Here is a 25,245-nt window from a genome sequence, read left to right on the forward strand (position 1 = left end):
AGAATTTTTTGGATCAGCTACCCGTATCACTGAAAGCAAAGCACTTCGTTGAGCTAGACATGACCGGAGTACCTCTAAAGTAGAAATAGCACATGGACTTTGAGCCAGATCCTCAACAATGGAGTAATTTTGGGTTGCCTTAGCATTATGGTTGATAGTCGTGCATTTGGCGGAACCTTTCGGTATATAAGGTATAGACTCGACAGAGGTGTTGGATACCTATACCAATAGGTTTCATATTTCATGATTGGCAAGAGAAAGGCCAAATATGCTCTGCTTTGAGTTCACAAAGATCCCATATTTCCTAGAGAACAAGAGGTGTGTAATCTGTTTCAAATATTGAAGACCTTTATTTCAATTTTGTGGATGATTCAACAGTCTAATCTGGATCATGCCATGTGTTCAATTTTGAGTTATAGAATAGACAAAGAAGTCTGTCCAAACTGTTTAATCTTGGCAGACAAGTAGTTTAGGTAGAGAAGCAAAGGTTCCCAACAGCTTAAACTGGGACCTTGGAAGAGATAAGGGTAGAAGTAGATAGAAAAGAAAGAAGAAAAAGCCAAAGAAAAGAAAAGGCAAGTAAGGGTTTGCAAGCCTAAATGCACCCTCCAATGGAGAAACAAAAAATGCTAGGAAAATAGCTGGGTAGGCAGTTGTGGTTGCAGAAAGGATATTTTCACCACTACTCATATCTCAAGAGGTGTTTTGCCAAGGCAAAAAATCTGTCGGTGGACAAAATGGTTAATTCCATCAAATTACAGCAAGGAGCATAACTAACCTCCCTCTTCCCCTCTATTCCATTACTAACACTCCCTTTCTTTAGCTGATATTTATGAAGAGAGATCATGGTTTTATGGTGGTTCTAGTTCATTCAGAATCCACATTTCTTGTCTAAGATCTTTTCATTTTGATCTACTCTCAAAACCAAGTCAATTTCAGATAAACTCAGTAAAATCCCCTTCATTTGCTCCCTTCATTCATATTAACCTCTAATTCTACTATATAGCTCCCCTATTCTACCCCTTCCCCTAATAATACTAACACTATGGTGTATAAAGCCCCAAATCTTATAAATACTCCCTCCCCTTGGCATTATAGCCATATATTCTTCAAAAGGGACCAAAATGACATCTGGTCACTTTGGTGAACCTGTTCCATCCCATTCCCCCTTGCTGCAAGTCAAATTGCTCCTTAAACCATCATTTGCATTGGAAAACCCTTATAAAACCCTCTTCCGCCTTTAAATCCTTTGCAAAAGTTACCAAAGCCAAAAAACCCGCCTCTGGCGCATTTCCAAAGGTTAGCGCATTGTTTGTTTTAAATACAAAAACAATGAAAAACCAATAAAAAACCCTCTACCCAAAGTTTTCCACCTGCATATAACCCAAGCATCTTCGCACTCCGCCCACCGTCGGATCAAGTCTCTGAGATCCAACGACCCACAGCAATATCGGAGCGGCCCCTACTGCTGTCCTTTACCGCCCGAGAAGGTGACGTTGCGTCACGTCAGGGCCTCTCCACGCGTCAAGCGCTAAGGTATCTCGGAGCCGGGCCTGACAACTTCGGCGCCGTACCCAAACCGCCCCGAGAAACCGTAGCGGTTAGCCTTAACCGTAACCGCTACGGTCCTAACCGCCACCTGTTTTCCGCCAACGCATCGCCACGTCACGCCCGCCTGTACTCGCCCCGCTATTCGTCCACCTGGCCACTGACATGGCCGCCACCTCATCGCCCCTTGGACCAATAATCTACCGCCACGTCACCCGATGACGTCAGCTGACGTCACCTCACCTTGACCCACCAATGACATCATGCTGACGTCATCACTAAAAAGCGCCAAAATGGTAAAAAGGTCTATATTTACCCAAAAAACCGTGTTTTTCCCACTTTTCTCTCCTGTCGCTATTGTTCTTTCTGCATGACCGTTTACATTCGAATTACCGCCAACCTGTGAGTTAACCCGGGCGACCTCCTCAGCATAAACCGTGCACACCTGCGCAACCTCTGTTCGTCAATTAACAGGTATTTACCATTGTTCTGCCCTCCATATGACTGTTATTGAAATTTAAGTTGCTCAGAAGGCTTAAGACACCTTGAAACTACATTTACACCGCCCATTTCCCTCTGCACGTCCACCATTGTAACTGTGAAGTCCAAAAAGCACCGGCCGAGCCTTAATACTTGTAATTTCGCTCAAAACCACTGTCCCTCTGCATTTCCCGGCAGATTTCTTGATAAATACAATTCACCCGCTGGAAGGGGACAGTTAGACCTTAGAGAAGCTCTGCTCCTAAAAACAAACAGTATTTCAATTGCTGTTGAGTAAATTCCCCTCCGGTATCCAAAATACAAACTGTTTTCACAGAGAATCACCTCTATTCTGTGTTGCTTCCATTTTGACTATTCACCTACAATTGTTGCACTTTGAAGAACTATGGAGACTCCTATTGCTCTAAATATCAAGTCCCTCAATGCTCCTCACCAGGAATTAGCATGGAAAGCCCTGGGAGACATGGATTACCAAATGCTGGACTGGTTCCCTATGGGAACCAAATACAATATCCAGATGATGAATGAGTTAAAAGCCCAGCACCTGAGTGGGGCAGACATCTTGGGAATTTGGGACTCAAATTTGCCCATCTACAACCTTCCCCAAGTAAATCCTATGCCAGAACTGATCTACAGCTGCCAGGAATGTTATGACCCAAACCAAAGAGCTGTCATCAGCCCCACAGGCTCAATCCTGTTCCAGATTACCCCAGAGAGTATAAATGGAATGCTGCACTTCCAATCTGCCAAGCAATTGACCCCCCTCTTTATGCAGAATTTGATAAACAAAGGGACCAAGCTGTCAAATGACCAAATCATTAAAATCAATCAGTTGTTTGTAAGACCAGGCTCTGAATCAGTCAGAACCCCTCCTATTGGGTATCACTATTTGAATGAATTGGGCAGGATGTTAGTGGATTTAACCAGTTATGTCCTAGGATTCAGGGGGATGGAGGATGTGGATGATAGCCTAATGGCAATGCTGTCTATATTCTCTCCTGGTAAACCCCCAGCTGTACATTATGACTATGCAACCTACATTGTAGATAAAATCCATGAGCAGTTTATGAACTTGAAGAGGGAAAGACTATTCAGATATACTTCATATATATACCATCTATTCTTGTTCTATCAGCCAGCCACCTTCTCTGTTCCTTTGAAGCCACTCAATGCCCAGGGAATTCCAAGGTCAGTTGTGTTCTGGACTTCTGTTTTTCATCATACCTCTGTATCACCTTACACATACACTGAGTTCATTGACTTATTCATCTATCCAGTCATGACAGTATTGCATGGTACTCCTCCTCCTAGACTAACTGATGACATGAGGAGAATTCTCCATTTGAATAAGTCCTACAGCATTGGTAATTGGTACTTCTACCAAAACCACACAGTCATCAGGATATATGGCTGTGAGTTGAACCCATTTAGGTTGCCAAGGTATGTCCCCATGAGGCTTTTTGCCTTGGAATATTTCAGACAGTTTGGGAACTCAGACTATCTTCATTTTCAGAGCAACAACAAGAAGTCACAGTTGAAGGTAAGGAACCAGCTGGGTCCTTTCCTATATAACAGAAAAGAAGAGGGATGGAAAGAGGCAAACACTATCCTGGAAGGCCTCAGACTGCAAACCAGCTTTGAATGGATACCCTATGACCCCAATCATGCTATCTCCCTCAGGAGGATTAGATACAAATTGGGTAGCTATGCACACAAGAGACAACCCGAGATTGAACAGTATGCCAACGCATCAAATTGGGAGGAGGGTACCCTAGAGGAGGAAATTACTAATGAAGAGTTACTTGAGAGAGAGGCTAGAAATATGCAAAAGGAAGCTGACTTGGAAACTTGTGGACAGGTGCCCCTCTCCTACAAAAAGCAACTTGGAGCAGCTGCTACACCATCAACAGTAGAACAGCAAACTGCCGAGAAAGCATCACAGACAGCAAGCAAGGATAAAGGGAAGCAGGTGGAACAGCCACCTCCATTGACAGAAGAACAAGTGGACACACTGCTACAGCAGCAAGAAGAGATGGAGCAGCAGGAACTTGGGCAGCAACAAGAAGAAGAACAGTTTAGTGAACAGCAGCCCTTGCAGCAAGAAAAAGTGATGAATGCTCCAAGCTCCACGGAGCAACAGGCTCAGTCAGTGGTGCCTCCTAGGGCAGAAACTATTGTTGACACCTCGGTCCTCCAAACCCCACAAAAGGAGGACTTGACCAGGAAAAGGGATAGAGAGACTCCCCTGACCTCGTCTTTTAATCGGGGAGAGAAAAGACAAAGACTAAATGACTCTCAAGAGGATGACATAGCAGTGAGGCAAGCAATGGGCATGGGCCCACCCAGTGGAGAAGTTTCAGCCAGTTCATTTCAGCATGAACATGATAGAGCCGTGGGAGGAGAGGTCAGCTCCTCCAGCCAGCATAGAGAAGGACAGTCAAGCATCAAACAGCAATTTATTGACATTAAGAGGAGGAGTGATCCTATTAAAGTACAGCTGTACAATCATTTGCTGAACCTGGCTCCTACCAATCAGCAAAGACTCATGTCTGCCTTTGATGTAAGTGAAGGCAAGATGATCATGACTCACTTCATGCCCACAACGCTGCATCCTCAATCTACCTCGAATTACCTAAGAATCAACATGGAGGTTCTGGCCAAAGACATACACCCTATGGATAAGATTGAATTACATAAACAAACTGGTGAAATGGTGTATGCCTCCTTGGCAGATGAAACGTTGGAGAACTACAAATTGAAGAGCAGCCTTGATAATACAGCCTCTCAGCTGGAATTGGAGAGAGCATCATCACAAGCCAAGGACAACAGGATCAAGTCCTTGGAAGAGGTAATTATATAAATAGGACATGATCCTAAAGATGTTAAGGGTATCCAAGAACTCTTGAAGCTAAGGGATGCAGACATGGCGGCCTTAAGAAAGAAAATCAAGCTCCCAGCTACCATCCATCCGCAAACAGACGAGGCTGCCCAGCAAAGGCAGGAAAAGGATGCTACAGACCTACTGATATCCCTGTACAAGGAGCTGGTTCGAACTCAAGACCAGCTAGGACAATCAGAAGCTCAAAGGCAGCACTACAAACAGCAATGAAGCAAAGAGAAGAGGGCCAACCCTCCCAGCCTCCTCCTGTGATAATTAATCTTGAGGAAGTCCCTCCAACAACTACTCCTCCTCCTCAGCAAACGGGAACTACAGCACCATCTACAGCAACAACTACACCAACACCAGGACAGACTCCCAGTCTGGATATGCAGAAGCTGCAAGCTGAGATCCAAGTTCTTGAATCTCAAATGAAAGAGCTTGATGAAGTCAAGAAATCTTTGGCCAAGGTGAATGAAAAATTTGACAAAAGCAAGCAGAATGAAGCAGCAAAGGAGAAAGAGATAAAAGCTCTAAAAAAGAGAATAGCTGAACTAGAAAAAGAGCTTGCACTAGAAAAAGTAACAGCAGAATTAAAAGCAGTCCTCTGGGGCAACATTGGTCGGTCCATCACCAATCAATGGCAGTATATTGAGACTATGGATGAGCAAATAGTACTCATCACCAAGGCAAACAAGGAAATACACAGAGCCAGAGCAAGCCTTGGCCACATGCCAGATGCTGCCAGCAGAATGATCAACGTTTTAAATAACAAAACTAGCTCTCAACTAGCTACCATGGGAATTACTAACAGGACTGAAACAATCTCAGTAGTTAAAAGAGTCCTGACACTAAGAAGTCTAGTTGGTACGCTGGAGAGGAGGACACAGGATATGCAGACCGAGATCAACAAGTTCCTGGACAGATTTGTGGCATTGCAGAACAGAGGCCTCCCCAGCATTTTAAGCAGTGTAGGAAGACTGCTCACCCTAGAAAATTACAACAAAAGGATTGATGCCCATGCAGTAGCACAGATTGCAAAACAGCCCAGTACCTCAACAGACACAGGGCCAGCATCAAGGCAGAATCTGTATGATAGGGTGGATAATCTGTTTTTTATTATGAATGAAATTGATCATCTGTTTGATACACCACCAAATTTCTTTAAGTATACTGAGGCAGATGAGACTATGGGGGCAATCATAAATCATCAATTGCCCACACAGGAAGTATGGAGGAATTTGACACAGATAATTTTATCAGGCCAGAACCTGTAGCGTTAGTTTTCTCCAGTACATGAGCAGTCATGCGCAGACACAATTTTGATGAATAAAATCTACAAGGAAGAGGCAGATGCTGAGCCAACTCAGCAGAGCTATTTACTCACCACAGCAGCAGTCACAATCACAGGTGACAACCCAAAATACAGCGTACAAGCCATAAAGTCGGGTTCTCCAGCATTTAATCAAAGTATCTCAACCGACTCAGCAGATCCCAAAGGCCAAAATATCTTCTGACAGAATATTAAGGCGCCTTTGTTTTGTATTCAATGCTGTAATAAATTTCTGATCATAATATCTCGAAAGTTGGTGAGAATATTAAGTCTGAGATAACTCAGGACTCAGATATTTTGTAAAAATCGCAAGTATATATTCACCCCTGGCAGAAGCTCAGGGGGTTGTTGTTATTTTCCTTTTAGAAGTCTCACTTGCTGTAAGATTCTGAGAGAAGTAATACAAAGGGAGAATGGAATTTCCAAAAGCTTGGTGTATGTGATGCGTTATGATGAATGGTGAATGTTGCAGGATTCCAGAGTGTTTCATAAAACAATAAGTTTTCTTAAATCTCTGTATTACATGTTTTCGAGTCTTTTGTTCTCTTTTGTTGTTTAAATGTTTTACACTTAATAGCCAAGTAGAAGAATAGTTACAGGATTTAATCACTGATTACCCTGAACTCAATCTGAGCTATTATCCATGTTTTCTTCAGATACAGTGAATGAAGTGTAATTCTTAATTGCTGCACTTTAAAAACTATATCTTTTACAGTGATAGACATCCCCAGGGATTCAAGTTTTGCTCCTGAGGCATCTATCTGTTTCTCATACCTAGTTTGGTGGAAATACTCGAATACTTTAGTGAAAATTCTTAATTGCTTTCACTGGTTTTTTTCACCTGTTTGTGTTATAAATCAAAAGTTTGTTCTATGAAGTATCCAAATGGCCCTGTAAGTTTCACCAGTTCACCTCAAGGTTTCTAGACACCTATACAGCCATAGACTCCATTGCCCAATGATACTTGGCTCTCTGAATACTACATCACTAAGACCTAAAAGAAACTCTTCAACCAAAGCATAAACAAAACCTGTGCATAATAGCTAGCCTAAAACCCTATCATAAACAGTTACAAATCATAAAGAGAGAGCCCTCTCTGATCACAGTTTGGCTAGAAACAGTGATCCAAAGATTGGTTAGTGGTTACCCCGGCCGTATTCCCTTGGGAGTCATAGGGAACAACCTGGGTGTTAACATAATTGGTGACTCCACTGGGGACTTCTTAAAGATTTTTCAATTACTATCTATCTTCCAAAGCTACCATCAAGCCTGAACTAGCCAAGAGGCCTTAGGACTGTTTCTGTCCCACAGGAACAGCTTTAGGGAAGAGCTGATTAGGGAATCTTCATCCTAGCTTTGAAACATATATAGCCATTCCAAAATTTTCATCCAGTCCTTGCATATATAAACTTCTTGTACAAATTCAAAAGAATATTTAGAAGCTGGCTCCCAAGAGAAATCCAAGGCACACTAGGGCAAACCCTGACCCTAATCAACCTATCATTGTTGATAATCCAAATATCATTCCAAAGAACATTAGGAGACAGCAAAAGCAGGAGAAGCCTGCCGATTCAGATATAATTTCAGAACAGCCTATCTGCATTCCCACACCCTGCAAAGTTCTGTTCCGGTCCACCCCTAGTTCCCCTAGTTCATCATCAACACCTCAAAGCCCTCCTCTCCCATCTTCACCATCTGCACATACTCTTTCAACCAGTTCCCCGCTTGTTACCCATACCATTAACCCTCTCACACCTATAATCCCTGTTGTCCCATTTATTCCGGTCAACCCCATAAATCCCATAAACATGGCCAACAGGTATGCACCTCTGCAGATACCAGCTAATGCTCCAGCTCTACCCCAAGATTACCAAACCAAAATCTCATTTTTTGACTCCCATGGCCCTTTGACAGTTGTCCAGCATGCTAAGAAGATGCAAGACCACTTTGAGACCTATGAAATAGATGATGACAGTGTCAGGATGAGAATTTTTGTTCAAAGCTTAACTGGGGATGTCAGAACTTGGTTTAGATCCCTGAATGCAAATTCCATTGCAACCCCTGAGGTCCTGTACCAAGAATTTACCAACAGATGGGAGAAGAAGAAAGATCCTCTACACATACTCGGTGAATATAACACTATTAAAAGAGGTCCCCAAGAAACAGTTTTGGAATATTGTGCTAGGTTTAACAATGTATATAATGCTATCCCCCAGAACTTAAGACCCCCTCCTGATTTGGCCCTGTATAACTTCCCTGACGGTTTTGACTCTGATATGGCCTATCAGCTGAAAGAAAGAGATCCCCCAACCCTTGCAGAAGCTCAAAGAGTTGCAGTCACTGTAGAGGCCAACCTAATTGCCAAGAGAAACAGGGCGAAGCTGGAAAAGAAGGCTGGCTTCAGAGAAGAGCCCTCAGGTTTTGATCAAAAGTTGGATGCAATACTAAACAGCATGAAGAGACTGGGTGAAAGGGTGGAATCAGTTGAAAGAAAATCATCATGGGAGACATCACAAAGCAACCCTCCTAGAAACCCAAATTTTAGGAGAAATCAGAACCCAAACATAGGAAAAACAAGTGCTGACCAAGATATCAGACCCCCTTTTCAAGAAAACTATGCAGAAACTTCCACAGCCAATCAGCTCAATGAAGATCCCGAAATTAACTTAATGGGTCTGGATGGTAAAAGCCATGTATTCTTAACACAAGAAGACCATGAGGAGGATGAAAGCAAAACATTCCAAACTAAATCAGGAGAATCCTTTGACTTTAAACAAGGGTATGACACTGCTGTCTATGAAGTCCATAAACAATATAAACTAAGGAGTAGGACTGTAAATGTAAATCAGCCTGAAAAGGCAAAGGAGAAACAACAGTCCAAAGAAACCATGGTCACAGAAACTAATCACAACACAAACGTGCCTACAAAAGAAGTAGTGGTTGAGGAGGTTACTGAACTACTGTCCCCACTACAACAGCCCATGGCAACCTCGTCCTCCCACCCAAATCCGAACATTACCCCTCAAGACATGAGTATGAGGGGCAGGTTTCAAAATCAAGATGAAATCCAACAAGAAGATTTAGTGAACAAAGAAAAGACTGCTATCCGTGACTCTAAAATCCAAGTTGACAAACTTTTTGACCTAGGTACAGATATTGGCAAGTTAAAGATAGCCATCCCCCTCTCAGAGCTAGCCAAGCATGACATATATAAGCAACAGATAAAGAAATCCCTACAACTCACCGATAGCAAAGATGATGTAAATGTGCTAGATGACACTCCAGAATTACTGTTTGGCCCAGAGGTAGATGGAAAATCAGAAGTCACAGGGGTTTTACCGTTTTATGTCAGCCTGCATGTTCATGATAAAATACTGCATAATGCAATGTTTGACTCAGGTTCCTCTCACAACCTTATGCCAAAAGCAGTCATGGAAAGATTGAACTTGGACATAGCAAGACCATACAAAGACCTGTTTTCTTTTGATTCCAGCCAAGTCAAATGTTTAGGCCTAATAAAAGATTTATGTGTGTCTTTGGTTCAATATCCCAACAAGACTATTCTAATGGATGTGGTAGTTGCTGATATCCCACCCAAATATGGGATGCTGTTATCAAGATCATGGGGAGCCAAGCTCCAAGGATCCCTGCAATTAGACATGTCATATGCAACTATCTCTGTCTTTGGGCAACCAAAAAGACTATACAGGGAAACACTCATGAAGTATATGGTCAGCAGTGAACAAAAGCCCCAAAATTTTCCAATATATGCTGTCCATTCGGACATAGACTCCTTTATCCTTTTCAATGATAGCGCAGACCTTTCAAACAATGAGATTAGGACCAAAACACTCATACAAGAACAAAACATTGATCAGACAAGTAGCACCTGCCAAACATCAATCAGCCCAACAATACACATTAACCCTCCTCTAGTTGTTAAAGATTGTCAAACAAGTGATAAAGCTGTCCTAGAAAACAAATGGGGGAAGAAACCCCAACTCCTGCTCACATTGCCATCTCATGAACAGAACTTTAAATCTTCTGTTCAGCAAGATATCCTGTGGATCCTAGAATTTGATGGGTCAGTCAACAAGTTAGGGGCAGGAGCTGGAGTGTGGATATATAACAAAGAGAAAGGCTATGCAGAAGGCAAGGCTTACAGATTGAATTTTAGGTGCACTAACAACATGGCAGAATATGAAGCTCTCTTGCTGGGCCTAAAGCTAGCAAAATCACTACAAGCTCCTAAACTCTCCATTATGGGAGACTCTGATCTAGTAATTCAGCAAGTGAAAGGACATTTTGTCACCAATGACAAAAGATTGAGGTCCTACAGATCTGCTGTAATTGAAATATTAGAAGCCTTCTCTGAGTTTGTTATCACAAAAATTCCAAGGGGCCACAATCTCCATGCACACAGCTTGGCAACATTTGCCAGCACCTTCAAATTCCCATTAGAACCCAATAATTGTTTCACAGCCGAGGTCAAATACAGACCCTCTATTCCAAACAATGTTAAAGAATGGCAAGTATTTGAGGATGACATGCAAATAAACAATTTCTTGACCTTGCAACAAGAGTTCATAGGATTAAGTATTGATCTTGATGGAGCATGTCAATCACAAATATTTGATGAAGCAAGTCCATCACAAATACAGTTTCAACAGTCTGCTCACCCAATGTCACCTAGGACAGCAAAACAACTACTCAGTCCAACCATTTTCAACAATGAAAACATTCAGCAAATCAACCAAATTGACTGCGAAGAGGTGAGCAACGCTGAAGATGAAATCATACAACTCAAAGACAATTTCCTTCCAGCAGGCCTTACCCCACTAGAGGACATTTTTGACTCAAATGATGTCCCCAGGAAACCAAAGATGCAGCCATTAGATGCAGCAATTGAAGAATGCAACATTGGTACCACTGACAAGCCTAAAATAATAAAGCTATCTGCTGCTTTGCCCCCTGATCAAAAACCCAAATATATTGATCTCTTTAAAGAGTTTCAAGATGTCTTTGCTTGGGGTTATCAGGATCTAAAGTCCTATGATACCTCTGTTATCCAGCATACTATTCCCCTCAAGCCTAATCAAAAACCATTCAAACAGAAATTGAGAAGAATCAATCCTGTGCTCCTTCCTTCCATTGAAAAAGAATTACAGAAAATGTTCAAAGCTGGTATCATAGCACCAATCAGATTCTCTGAATGGATTTCAAATTTGGTCCCTACAAGAAAGAAAACTGGTGAGATTAGACTTTGTGTAGACTTAAGGAATTTGAATCAAGTATCACTCAAAGATAACTACCCTTTACCCAAAATGGATCATATTCTTCAAAGAGTAGTAGGGGCTTCAAGGATATCATTGCTTGATGGATTCTCAGGCTTTAACCAAATCCTAGTACACCCTGATGATCAAGACAAAACTGCATTTACAACCCCATGGGGAACTTTCAAGTATGTGAAAATGCCCTTTGGATTGAAAAACGCAGGGGCAACATTTCAGAGAGCAATGGATATTGCTTTCGCTAAGGAAATTCATGATTTCCTTGTCATTTATTTGGATGACCTTACACCCTTTTCAAAATCTGACCAAGAACACTTGAAACATTTGAGACAGATTTTCATAACATGCAGGAAATATGGCATTTCCTTAAACCCCAAGAAGTCATTATTTGGCTTGGAAGAAGGGAAACTTCTAGGACATATTATTTCAAAAGATGGCATAAGAATTGATCCAGATAGGATACAAGCTATCCTACAAATGCCTCATCCAAGGAATGTCAAGGAATTGCAAGGATTCTTAGGGAAAATCAACTTTTTAAGAAGGTTTATCCCTAATTTAGCAGAATTAATCAGATTACTAAACAATATGCTAAAGAAAGATTCAAAGGTCAAATGGACTGTTGAAGCAAAACAAGCTTTTGAAAGCATAAAATTGGCCTTGACTCAAACCCCAGTGTTAACTAATCCACAGTTTGACAGAGACTTTATCATTTTCTCCTTTGCCTCCCAACATACTATTGCTGCTGTTTTATTACAGAAAGATGACCACGGGAGTGAGAAACCTATTGCCTTCTTCAACAGAGCTCTTAGAGATGCCCCCCTAAAGTATCAAATAATGGAAAAACAAGCCTATGCTTTGATCAAAGCTATTAAAGACTTTAGGATTTACATTCTTTACTCCCATGTTGTGGCTTATGTACCAAGTCCTATTGTCAAAGACATTCTCACCCAAGAAAACTTAGAAGGCAGGAGAGGAAAATGGATTGCCAATATACTAGAATTTGACATTGAAATAAAACCCACAAAGCTAATAAAAGGGCAAGGTTTGGCCAAATTAATGACAGAAGCAAATTTCCAAGCCTTAGATATCAACCAACTGGACAGTGGAACAGAGCTGGCGACTCCAAAGATCAATGTAGCCTTTGAACAATCTCCTTGGTACTCTGATATCTGTTATGTGTTACAAAACCTGTGTGCTCCCCCAGGACTGTCCAGAACCAAGTGTAGGTTCCTAAAAATGAAAACATCTAGATTTTGTGTGATGGATGGAAACTTACTTTGGAAAAACCATGAAGGTATATTACTGCACTGTCTAATAGAGAATGAAACTAACAATATCATGCAAGACTTCCATGCTGGAGACTGTGGTGGACATTTGTACTGGAAGTCCACTGTAGACAAAATATTGAGGGCTGGTTATTACTGGCCCACTATGTTCTCTGATGTTAAGAAATTTACAGCCTCATGCCACAAATGCCAACTGTTTGAAGGCAAAAGACAGTTGCTGCCACTCCCTTTGAATCCCATTGCAACAAAGAGACCTTTTCAACAATGGGGCTTGGATTTCATTGGGGAAATTCATCCCTCATCTTCAGGGCAACACAGATGGATTCTGACAGCAACAGATTACTTCACCAAGTGGATTGAAGCCGCCCCATGCAGACAAGCAAATGATTCAGTAATTATTCAGTTTTTGGAAAACAATATACTGGCTAGATTTGGCTGTCCAGACAAGATAATAACAGACAACGCTGCTGCCTTCAGATCCAAGAAAATGGTGAACTTCTGCCATAAATTTCACATTACTTTGGGCCATTCTACAGCTTACTACCCTCAAGGAAATGGCCTTACTGAATCATCAAACAAAAGTTTGATAAATATCATAAAGAAAGTGCTGGAAGAAAACAAAAAGAACTAGCATAAGAAACTAGTAAATGCTTTATGGGCAGACAGACTAACAACTAAAAGATCAATTGGGACCAGCCCATATGAGTTAGTCTATGGATTAGAGGCCAGATTCCCGTCATCACTAGGAGTGCCGGTTACGAAACTTCTGCAAGAAAGCCAAGCAGAGCCAAATGACATGCAAAGAAGGATTAATCAGATAATCTGTTTACAGCAAACTAGAGAGCAAGTTTTCAGCAGAGTGCAGATACTACAAGAGAAACTGAAAAAGGCCTTTGATAGAAGAACCAAAGCAGAAGATTTCAATGTAGGGGACAAAGTCTTAAAGTGGGATGCAAGAAGAGAAGAGAAAGGAAAACATGGAAAGTTTGATTCTTTATGGAAAGGACCATTTGCTGTCCAAGCAGTACAAGGTAACAACACTTACTTCCTTAAAAGTCTGACTGAAACTGACTTGGATGAAGGTCCTGTCAATGGCAGGATGCTGAAGCACTACTTTGACTGTTCACCATGAATGGAAACTAAGGATTCATTGTATATATGCAGATGTACATATTGTTTTCTGTTTTAGATTGTAAAATACAGTTTTCCAAGTGATTCACCAACCAGCAAGAGGCAAATAGAATCGGAGGTCTTCCAAGAAAGAGGCACACTATTTTGACACATTTTTGCAGCAAATTTCAAAGATTGAGATGGGCAGTCAAAGAACAAGGCAATCTGACCTGCTGTTCTTGGTCTTTCAGAAGAAAAACCATCCCCATGTGGAGCCACTGTTGGATACCTATACCAATAGGTTTCATATTTCATGATTGGCAAGAGAAAGGCCAAATATGCTCTGCTTTGAGTTCACAAAGATCCCATATTTCCTAGAGAACAAGAGGTGTGTAATCTGTTTCAAACATTGAAGACCTTTATTTCAATTTTGTGGATGATTCAACAGTCTAATCTGGATCATGCCATGTGTTCAATTTTGAGTTATAGAATAGAGAAAGAAGTCTGTCCAAACTGTTTAATCTTGGCAGACAAGTAGTTTAGGTAGAGAAGCAAAGGTTCCCAACGGCTTAAACTGGGACCTTGGAAGAGATAAGGGTAGAAGTAGATAGAAAAGAAAGAAGAAAAAGCCAAAGAAAAGAAAAGGCAAGTAAGGGTTTGCAAGCCTAAATGCACCCTCCAATGGAGAAACAAAAAATGCTAGGAAAATAGCTGGGTAGGCAGTTGTGGTTGCAGAAAGGATATTTTCACCACTACTCATATGTCAAGAGGTGTTTTGCCAAGGCAAAAAATCTGTCGGTGGACAAAATGGTTAATTCCATCAAATTACAGCAAGGAGCATAACTAACCTCCCTCTTCCCCTCTATTCCATTACTAACACTCCCTTTCTTTAGCTGAGATTTATGAAGAGAGATCATGGTTTTATGGTGGTTCTAGTTCATTCAGAATCCACATTTCTTGTCTAAGATCTTTTCATTTTGATCTACTCTCAAAACCAAGTCAATTTCAGATAAACTCAGTAAAATCCCCTTCATTTGCTCCCTTCATTCATATTAACCTCTAATTCTACTATATAGCTCCCCTATTCTACCCCTTCCCCTAATAATACTAACACTATGGTGTATAAAGCCCCAAATCTTATAAATACTCCCTCCCCTTGGCATTATAGCCATATATTCTTCAAAAGGGACCAAAATGACATCTGGTCACTTTGGTGAACCTGTTCCATCCCATTCCCCCTTGCTGCAAGTCAAATTGCTCCTTAAACCATCATTTGCATTGGAAAACCCTTATAAAACCCTCTTCCGCCTTTCAATCCTTTGCAAAAGTTACCAAAGCCAAAAAACCCGCCTCTGGCGCATTTCCAAAGGTTAGCGCATTGTTTGTTTTAAATACAAAAACAATGAAAAACCAATAAAAAACCCTCTAACCAAAGTTTTCCGCCTGCATATAACCCAAGCATCTTCGCACTCCGCCCACCGTCGGATCAAGTCTCTGAGATCCGACGACCCACAGCAATATCGGAGCGGCCCCCACTGCTGTCCTTTACCGCCCGAGAAGGTGACGTTGCGTCACGTCAGGGCCTCTCCACGCGTCAAGCGCTAAGGTATCTCGGAGCCGGGCCTGACAACTTCGGCGCCGTACCCAAACCGCCCCGAGAAACCGTAGCGGTTAGCCTTAACCGTAACCGCTACGGTCCTAACCGCCACCTGTTTTCCGCCAACGCATCGCCACGTCACGCCCGCCTGTACTCACCCCGCTATTCGTCCACCTGGCCGCTGACATGGCCGCCACCTCATCGCCCCTTCGACCAATAATCTACCGCCACATCACCCGATGACGTCAGCTGACGTCACCTCACCTTGACCCACCAATGACATCATGCTGACGTCATCACTAAAAAGCGCCAAAATGGTAAAAAGGTCTATATTTACCCAAAAAACCGTGTTTTTCCCACTTTTCTCTCCTGTCGCTATTGTTCTTTCTGCATGACCGTTTACGTTCGAATTACCGCCAACCTGCTGAGTTAACCCGGGCGACCTCCTCAGCATCAACCGTGCACACCTGCGCAACCTCTGTTCGTCAATTAACAGGTATTTACCATTGTTCTGCCCTCCATACGACTGTTATTGAAATTTAAGTTGCTCAGAAGGCTTAAGACACCCTGAAACTACATTTACACCGCCCATTTCCCTCTGCACGTCCACCATTGTAACTGTGAAGTCCAAAAAGCACCGGTCGAGCCTTAATACTTGTAATTTCGCTCAAAACCATTGTCCCTCTGCATTTCCCGGCAGATTTCTTGATAAATACAATTCACCCGCTGGAAGGGGACAGTTAGACCTTAGAGAAGCTCTGCTCCTAAAAACAAACAGTATTTCAATTGCTGTTGAGTAAATTCCCCTCCGGTATCCAAAATACAAACTGTTTTCACAGAGAATCACCTCTATTCTGTGTTGCTTCCATTTTGACTATTCACCTACAATTGTTGCACTTTGAAGAACTATGGAGACTCCTATTGCTCTAAATATCAAGTCCCTCAATGCTCCTCACCAGGAATTAGCATGGAAAGCCCTGGGAGACATGGATTACCAAATGCTGGACTGGTTCCCTATGGGAACCAAATACAATATCCAGATGATGAATGAGTTAAAAGCCCAGCACCTGAGTGGGGCAGACATCTTGGGAATTTGGGACTCAAATTTGCCCATCTACAACCTTCCCCAAGTAAATCCTATGCCAGAACTGATCTACAGTTGCCAGGAATGTTATGACCCAAACCAAAGAGCTGTCATCAGCCCCACAGGCTCAATCCTGTTCCAGATTACCCCAGAGAGTATAAATGGAATGCTGCACTTCCAATCTGCCAAGCAATTGACCCCCCTCTTTATGCAGAATTTGATAAACAAAGGGACCAAGCTGTCAAATGACCAAATCATTAAAATCAATCAGTTGTTTGTAAGACCAGGCTCTGAATCAGTCAGAACCCCTCCTATTGGGTATCACTATTTGAATGAATTGGGCAGGATGTTAGTGGATTTAACCAGTTATGTCCTAGGATTCAGGGGGATGGAGGATGTGGATGATAGCCTAATGGCAATGCTGTCTATATTCTCTCCTGGTAAACCCCCATCTGTACATTATGACTATGCAACCTACATTGCAGATAAAATCCATGAGCAGTTTATGAACTTGAAGAGGGAAAGACTATTCAGATATACTTCATATATATACCATCTATTCTTGTTCTATCAGCCAGCCACCTTCTCTGTTCCTTTGAAGCCACTCAATGCCCAGGGAATTCCAAGGTCAGTTGTGTTCTGGACTTCTGTTTTTCATCATACCTCTGTATCACCTTACACATACACTGAGTTCATTGACTTATTCATCTATCCAGTCATGACAGTATTGCATGGTACTCCTCCTCCTAGACTAACTGATGACATGAGGAGAATTCTCCATTTGAATAAGTCCTACAGCATTGGTAATTGGTACTTCTACCAAAACCACACAGTCATCAGGATATATGGCTGTGAGTTGAACCCATTTAGGTTGCCAAGGTATGTCCCCATGAGGCTTTTTGCCTTGGAATATTTCAGACAGTTTGGGAACTCAGACTATCTTCATTTTCAGAGCAACAACAAGAAGTCACAGTTGAAGGTAAGGAACCAGCTGGTTCCTTTCCTATATAACAGAAAAGAAGAGGGATGGAAAGAGGCAAACACTATCCTGGAAGGCCTCAGACTGCAAACCAGCTTTGAATGGATACCCTATGACCCCAATCATGCTATCTCCCTCAGGAGGATTAGATACAAATTGGGTAGCTATGCACACAAGAGACAACCCGAGATTGAACAGTATGCCAACGCATCAAATTGGGAGGAGGGTACCCTAGAGGAGGAAATTACTAATGAAGAGTTACTTGAGAGAGAGGCTAGAAATATGCAAAAGGAAGCTGACTTGGAAACTTGTGGACCGGTGCCCCTCTCCTACAAAAAACAACTTGGAGCAGTTGCTACACCATCAACAGTACAACAGCAAACTGCCGAGAAAGCATCACAGACAGCAAGCAAGGATAAAGGGAAGCAGGTGGAACAGCCACCTCCATTGACAGAAGAACAAGTGGACACACTGCTACAGCAGCAAGAAGAGATGGAGCAGCAGGAACTTGGGCAGCAACAAGAAGAAGAACAGTTTAGTGAACAGCAGCCCTTGCAGCAAGAAAAAGTGATGAATGCTCCAAGCTCCACGGAGCAACAGGCTCAGTCAGTGGTGCCTCCTAGGGCAGAAACTATTGTTGACACCTCGGTCCTCCAAACCCCACAAAAGGAGGACTTGACCAGGAAAAGGGATAGAGAGACTCCCCTGACCTCGTCTTTTAATCGGGGAGAGAAAAGACAAAGACTAAATGACTCTCAAGAGGATGACATAGCAGTGAGGCAAGCAATGGGCATGGGCCCACCCAGTGGAGAAGTTTCAGCCAGTTCATTTCAGCATGAACATGATAGAGCCGTGGGAGGAGAGGTCAGCTCCTCCAGCCAGCATAGAGAAGGACAGTCAAGCATCAAACAGCAATTTATTGACATTAAGAGGAGGAGTGATCCTATTAAAGTACAGCTGTACAATCATTTGCTGAACCTGGCTCCTACCAATCAGCAAAGACTCATGTCTGCCTTTGATGTAAGTGAAGGCAAGATGATCATGAGTCACTTCATGCCCACAACGCTGCATCCTCAATCTACCTCAGATTACCTAAGAATCAACATGGAGGTTCTGGCCAAAGACATACACCCTATGGATAAGATTGAATTACATAAACAAACTGGTGAAATGGTGTATGCCTCCTTGGCAGATGAAACGTTGGAGAACTACAAATTGAAGAGCAGCCTTGATAATACAGCCTCTCAGCTGGAATTGGAGAGAGCATCATCACAAGCCAAGGACAACAGGATCAAGTCCTTGGAAGAGGTAATTATAGAAATAGGACATGATCCTAAAGATGTTAAGGGTATCCAAGAACTCTTGAAGCTAAGGGATGCAGACATGGCGGCCTTAAGAAAGAAAATCAAGCTCCCAGCTACCATCCATCCGCAAACAGACGAGGTTGCCCAGCAAAGGCAGGAAAAGGATGCTACAGACCTACTGATATCCCTGTACAAGGAGCTGGTTCGAACTCAAGACCAGCTAGGACAATCAGAAGCTGCAAAGGCAGCACTACAAACAGCAATGAAGCAAAGAGAAGAGGGCCAACCCTCCCAGCCTCCTCCTGTGATAATTAATCTTGAGGAAGTCCCTCCAACAACTACTCCTCCTCCTCAGCAAACGGGAACTACAGCACCATCTACAGCAACAACTACACCAACACCAGGACAGACTCCCAGTCTGGATATGCAGAAGCTGCAAGCTGAGATCCAAGTTCTTGAATCTCAAATGAAAGAGCTTGATGAAGTCAAGAAATCTTTGGCCAAGGTGAATGAAAAATTTGACAAAAGCAAGCAGAATGAAGCAGCAAAGGAGAAAGAGATAAAAGCTCTAAAAAAGAGAATAGCTGAACTAGAAAAAGAGCTTGCACTAGAAAAAGTAACAGCAGAATTAAAAGCAGTCCTCTGGGGCAACATTGGTCGGTCCATCACCAATCAATGGCAGTATATTGAGACTATGGATGAGCAAATAGTACTCATCACCAAGGCAAACAAGGAAATACGCAGAGCCAGAGCAAGCCTTGGCCACATGCCAGATGATGCCAGCAGAATGATCAATGTTTTAAATAACAAAACTAGCTCTCAACTAGCTACCATGGGAATTACTAACAGGACTGAAACAATCTCAGTAGTTAAAAGAGTCCTGACACTAAGAAGTCTAGTTGGTACGCTGGAGAGGAGGACACAGGATATGCAGACCGAGATCAACAAGTTCCTGGACAGATTTGTGGCATTGCAGAACAGAGGCCTCCCCAGCATTTTAAGCAGTGTAGGAAGACTGCTCACCCTAGAAAATTACAACAAAAGGATTGATGCCCATGCAGTAGCACAGATTGCAAAACAGCCCAGTACCTCAACAGACACAGGGCCAGCATCAGGGCAGAATCTGTATGATAGGGTGGATAATCTGTTTTTTATTATGAATGAAATTGATCATCTGTTTGATACACCACCAAATTTCTTTAAGTATACTGAGGCAGATGTGACTACGGGGGCAATCATAAATCATCAATTGCCCACACAGGAAGTATGGAGGAATTTGACACAGATAATTTTATCAGGCCAGAACCTGTAGCGTTAGTTTTCTCCAGTACATGAGCAGTCATGCGCAGACACAATTTTGATGAATAAAATCTACAAGGAAGAGGCAGATGCTGAGCCAACTCAGCAGAGCTATTTACTCACCACAGCAGTAGTCACAATCACAGGTGACAACCCAAAATACAGCGTACAAGCCATAAAGTCGGGTTCTCCAGCATTTAATCAAAGTATCTCAACCGACTCAGCAGATCCCAAAGGCCAAAATATCTTCTGACAGAATATTAAGGCGCCTTTGTTTTGTATTCAATGCTGTAATAAATTTCTGATCATAATATCTCGAAAGTTGGTGAGAATATTAAGTCTGAGATAACTCAGGACTCAGATATTTTGTAAAAATCGCAAGTATATATTCACCCCTGGCAGAAGCTCAGGGGGTTGTTGTTATTTTCCTTTTAGAAGTCTCACTTGCTGTAAGATTCTGAGAGAAGTAATACAAAGGGAGAATGGAATTTCCAAAAGCTTGGTTTATGTGATGCGTTATGATGAATGGTGAATGTTGCAGGATTCCAGAGTGTTTCATAAAACAATAAGTTTTCTTAAATCTCTGTATTACATGTTTTCGAGTCTTTTGTTCTCTTTTGTTGTTTAAATGTTTTACACTTAATAGCCAAGTAGAAGAATAGTTACAGGATTTAATCACTGATTACCCTGAACTCAATCTAAGCTATTATCCATGTTTTCTTCAGATACAGTGAATGAAGTGTAATTCTTAATTGCTGCACTTTAAAAACTATATCTTTTACAGTGATAGACATCCCCAGGGATTCAAGTTTTGCTCCTTAGGCATCTATCTGTTTCTCATACCTAGTTTGGTGGAAATACTCGAATACTTTAGTGAGAATTCTTAATTGCTTTCACTGGTTTTTTTCACCTGTTTGTGTTATAAATCAAAAGTTTGTTCTATGAAGTATCCAAATGGCCCTGTAAGTTTCACCAGTTCACCTCAAGGTTTCTAGACACCTATACAGCCATAGACTCCATTGCCCAATGATACTTGGCTCTCTGAATACTACATCACTAAGACCTAAAAGAAACTCTTCAACCAAAGCATAAACAAAACCTGTGCATAATAGCTAGCCTAAAACCCTATCATAAACAGTTACAAATCATAAAGAGAGAGCCCTCTCTGATCACAGTTTGGCTAGAAACAGTGATCCAAAGATTGGTTAGTGGTTACCCCGGCCGTATTCCCTTGGGAGTCATAGGGAACAACCTGGGTGTTAACAAGAGGGTCCCTCAATATGAAGTGGATCCGTAGTTCCGGGAACAAATTTATCCTTGGATGTTTCAGCTTCACCAAAATCACGTGACCGTGTGGGCACATTGACGTGAGAACCCATCATGAAAACATTTGAGGAATTCTCCCCCTCTTGGTTTACCCTTGCAGAGGTACGAGGGTTTGAATTTGCGCCAGAAAGCAATTGCTACCCTTGTGGGAAATGGTTAGTTAAGATAGCTTGGGATCTAGAAGACCCTTGCTCCACTAACAAGCACTGAGCATCTTGAATTTTTAGGCAAAGATGAGTCAAATGATCCCCACTGCATAGCTTGCATGGGAACTTAACTTTCTTCTTAGACTCTTTTCCACCCTCACTAGCATTATTGCCGTGCTTCTTCACATTACCCTTCCCATCTTGATTCTTTTTTTTACCTCATCCCTTCTTCTTCCCATCAGAATTTTGATTTCCTTTGGGGTTAGAAACCTGAATGAGGTTGACGAAAGAAGGTTGAGAAGGTGGAGTAGTAGATGGTGCATCCTGATTGGAAGAAGTTGTTTGTATTGACAATTGTTGAAATTGGCTCAAAAGGTTCACCGCATTCACATCAATTGATCCAACAATATCGTTAGCATGCGAGCCTCGCTTTAGTTTGGCTAGATTAACCGTGGATCTAGGAGCATCAGGCAAGATCTTCTGAAGGGTTCCATGCTAAGAATATACCAGTTCTAACTACTGGGCATGAAAGATAGCCTGCTCTTCGGAATATACTCCGGACATAGAAACATCCTTCTAGATCTCGGGTTTTAATGATTTTAAAAACCATTTGAGATGAAATTCATGTGGAATTTCAGCTTTGATGAGCGTCTTTCTCCGTCTCCATTCCTGAATATGATCAGAAATGTGAGTGGCCATGTCTTGATGAAAATTAGCCAGAAGTTCAGTCCCAGCTTCGTAATGGATAGGCAACTAAAAATAGTTTAAGAAAATGTTAGCCAAATCGGTGAAAGATGTAAAGGTGCCCCCAGGAAACTCTATATACCACTTAGCTGCATTGCCAATTAAGGTGCATTAAAATAGTCTCAACCTAATCGAGTCATCGATGAGGGAGTTCGATGAGCACCATAAATGGAATGTGGCTACATGGTCGTCTGAGTCTTCCCCACTCTTCCCTTTGAATTTTGGGATATCAGATGGAAGTTTGGTTGGGACTGGAGGCCAAGCCATATTGTATTTAATTGGATCATTTGTTAACTTAGTCATGTCTAGCAGATTGAGCATGGCCAAAAACGAAAGTCTCAGAGGACCTTGGGGATTTCACCCATATTAGGCAGGGTTCCTGAAAGTCTGAAAAGAATGGCCTAGATTTTAAAAGGCACCAAGTTGCTCAAAGTAGCTAGTAGAACCAAAAGGTGACCCTTGTGGTCCAGCAAAACTCAGAGTTTGACCAACTCCAGTTGAAACGCCTCCATAACTGACAAAGTTTCCCCCAAGAAATTATTATAAGGAGTGGACAACCCTTGGTAAGGGTTCCAAGCATTAGCTAAGGGTGGAAAACTTTGAAATGAACTGATCGAGGAGTACAGCATATTCCCTTGTTGTCCAAAAAATGGATTCGCAACTCCCATGCCACTTACTATAGGATCAGTCCAACCCTGAAAGGGATTGCTGCCTTGACTGGTGAAAGCAAAAGGAATATATCCCACCATTGGATTGGAATGTGGTATATGACCACTTCCAAAAGGAAAAACCTAAAAAGATGCTAATCCACTCATCATGGATGTGGAGGTAGTTAATGGTACACTTAATTGAACTTAAGGAATACCTTGAGAAGGCATATCAAAAGGGAAGAATCCAAAACTGGATGCATGCACTTGGTAACTTCCACTCATCGACAGAATGGAAGTAGACCCAAATGAGGACGTGCTAGTAGTAGACCCAAATAAAGATGTAGAAGGAATGGAAATGGTTCCCACCCCTTGTACTGATATAGGAGTCTACATACGCGTTGCACTCGTGGTGGATTCCATGCTTCTAGCAGTGGTCATCGAAGGCATGTGTGTGTGTGGACCTGGACTTTAAGGTCTACGTGTTGGAGTCCCAATGTATAACACTACTTCTAGATGATCAAAAGGCAGAGGAGAATTCGGAGCTGCTGACAGCTTTGAGAGTTCTTCTACGTCAATATTATCTTCTGATTGGTAGAGGACTCGAGAAAGAAATGGGGTGTTCCTCTCTAGCTCTATGGTAGTACCAGGCCTATCTTGTACATTGTTGCCCACAAGTGGAGGACCAATCCCTGATGCATCGACTGCCACTGGGTGAAACCCCTGGTAGTATTGCTCCTACGCCTTCTAGAAGAAGGCTCTAGACTTGCAAGTGAAAGTCCACGAAGTCTGCAAGACCATCTAAGTGATCGGTCAGTCACTTTGAATTTTTAAATAAGATCTATTTAAAGAATCAAGAAAATTGAAAGCTAGGCAGACTAGGAGCACAGAACACGCACTAAAAATGTCCCTAAAATAATTTAGCAGTCAAACAACTTCCAAGTATTTCCACTCTGGGTGATTAGGACCGGACACCAAAAGACAAGAGAGTGAATAATAAGGGCCTTCCAAAAAGGGACTGGGTAATGACGCCCCAGGTATACTAGTGAAGGTATCAAAGGAAGTAACGCTGACCTATTGGCATTATGACAGAGGTTTGCTACTATGACACAGGTGTTGTCCTTAATGGAAACTCACCCAAATGACAAATCACAGTTCAGGCTCTCAGAACGAAGGAAAAGGAGATATACGCAGGTTCCTCTTAACCATGTTGTGTATGCACACAGGTTATATGATCAAAAGGTGCGTATATGTATGCATGCACTTTCATGCAAGGAAAAGTGCGTACATGTGTGAAAACTTATTTTTTGGTCCTTGGTATTTGAACCTATGGTTTTGGACCATTGTATCTCATCAGAAGTGTTAAACCTAGGTATTGGGTCCATGGTATTGATTCTCTATGGTTTTGGACCATGGTATTGAGTAAGGCCTAAGACTATAAAAGGGGAAGAAGATGATTAGGCAAAGGAATTCTCTCAAGCATTGAATATCTGATTAAGAGCAACATCTAGAATACTCATCATTGGGTAATGGTGCATAGCTGGATTTGAATCAAGGAGGAACCTGAGTACTAGAAGAAGGATAAGTTTTATTGATGGGTCAAGATATTAAGGGTTGAATAGTAGTATCTTTGTGTGATTTTGATTTTTTATATTTGGTGCATGACTTGATCTATAAATTTGATAATCTGGGTATAACTTATGTCTGAATAAGTGAAAAGGGTAAATTATCTTTTATAGATGTATATGTAGGCTCGGCATAATAGAGGCATGTATAATGCTGGTTCATTAATTCAAAACAGAATATACGTAGGTTGGCCTTAATACATCAGTGTATGAATGCAGGTTCTGCATATTGAAGTAGCATATATCTCATGAAATATGTTATAGCTACTTCTGTTTATTGTTGCAATGTTCTGGGTTAAGGATTGGTTATGGTTACTATTACTGTATTCTCGTTACAGCTTTCTGAAAAGTGATTGGTTGATTCAGTATTGGTTTGTACAAAGGAGATTGGTTGATGTAGATATACTTGGTGTTTGATTGATGTTATTCATCGATCCAATCTGAAAATTTATGAAACGTGGTCCCTGGAAGAAACGAGAAGGTTGTATCCTTCCATAGGTCAGTACCTACCTACTAGTACCTCAGCTAGTACAAGAGCTAAGGGGGT

This window comes from Pinus tabuliformis, chromosome J (genome assembly GCF_031772625.1).
Source record: "Pinus tabuliformis cultivar Carrire ecotype Pingquan chromosome J, CPIR1, whole genome shotgun sequence".
Classification (NCBI taxonomy): domain Eukaryota; kingdom Viridiplantae; phylum Streptophyta; class Pinopsida; order Pinales; family Pinaceae; genus Pinus; species Pinus tabuliformis.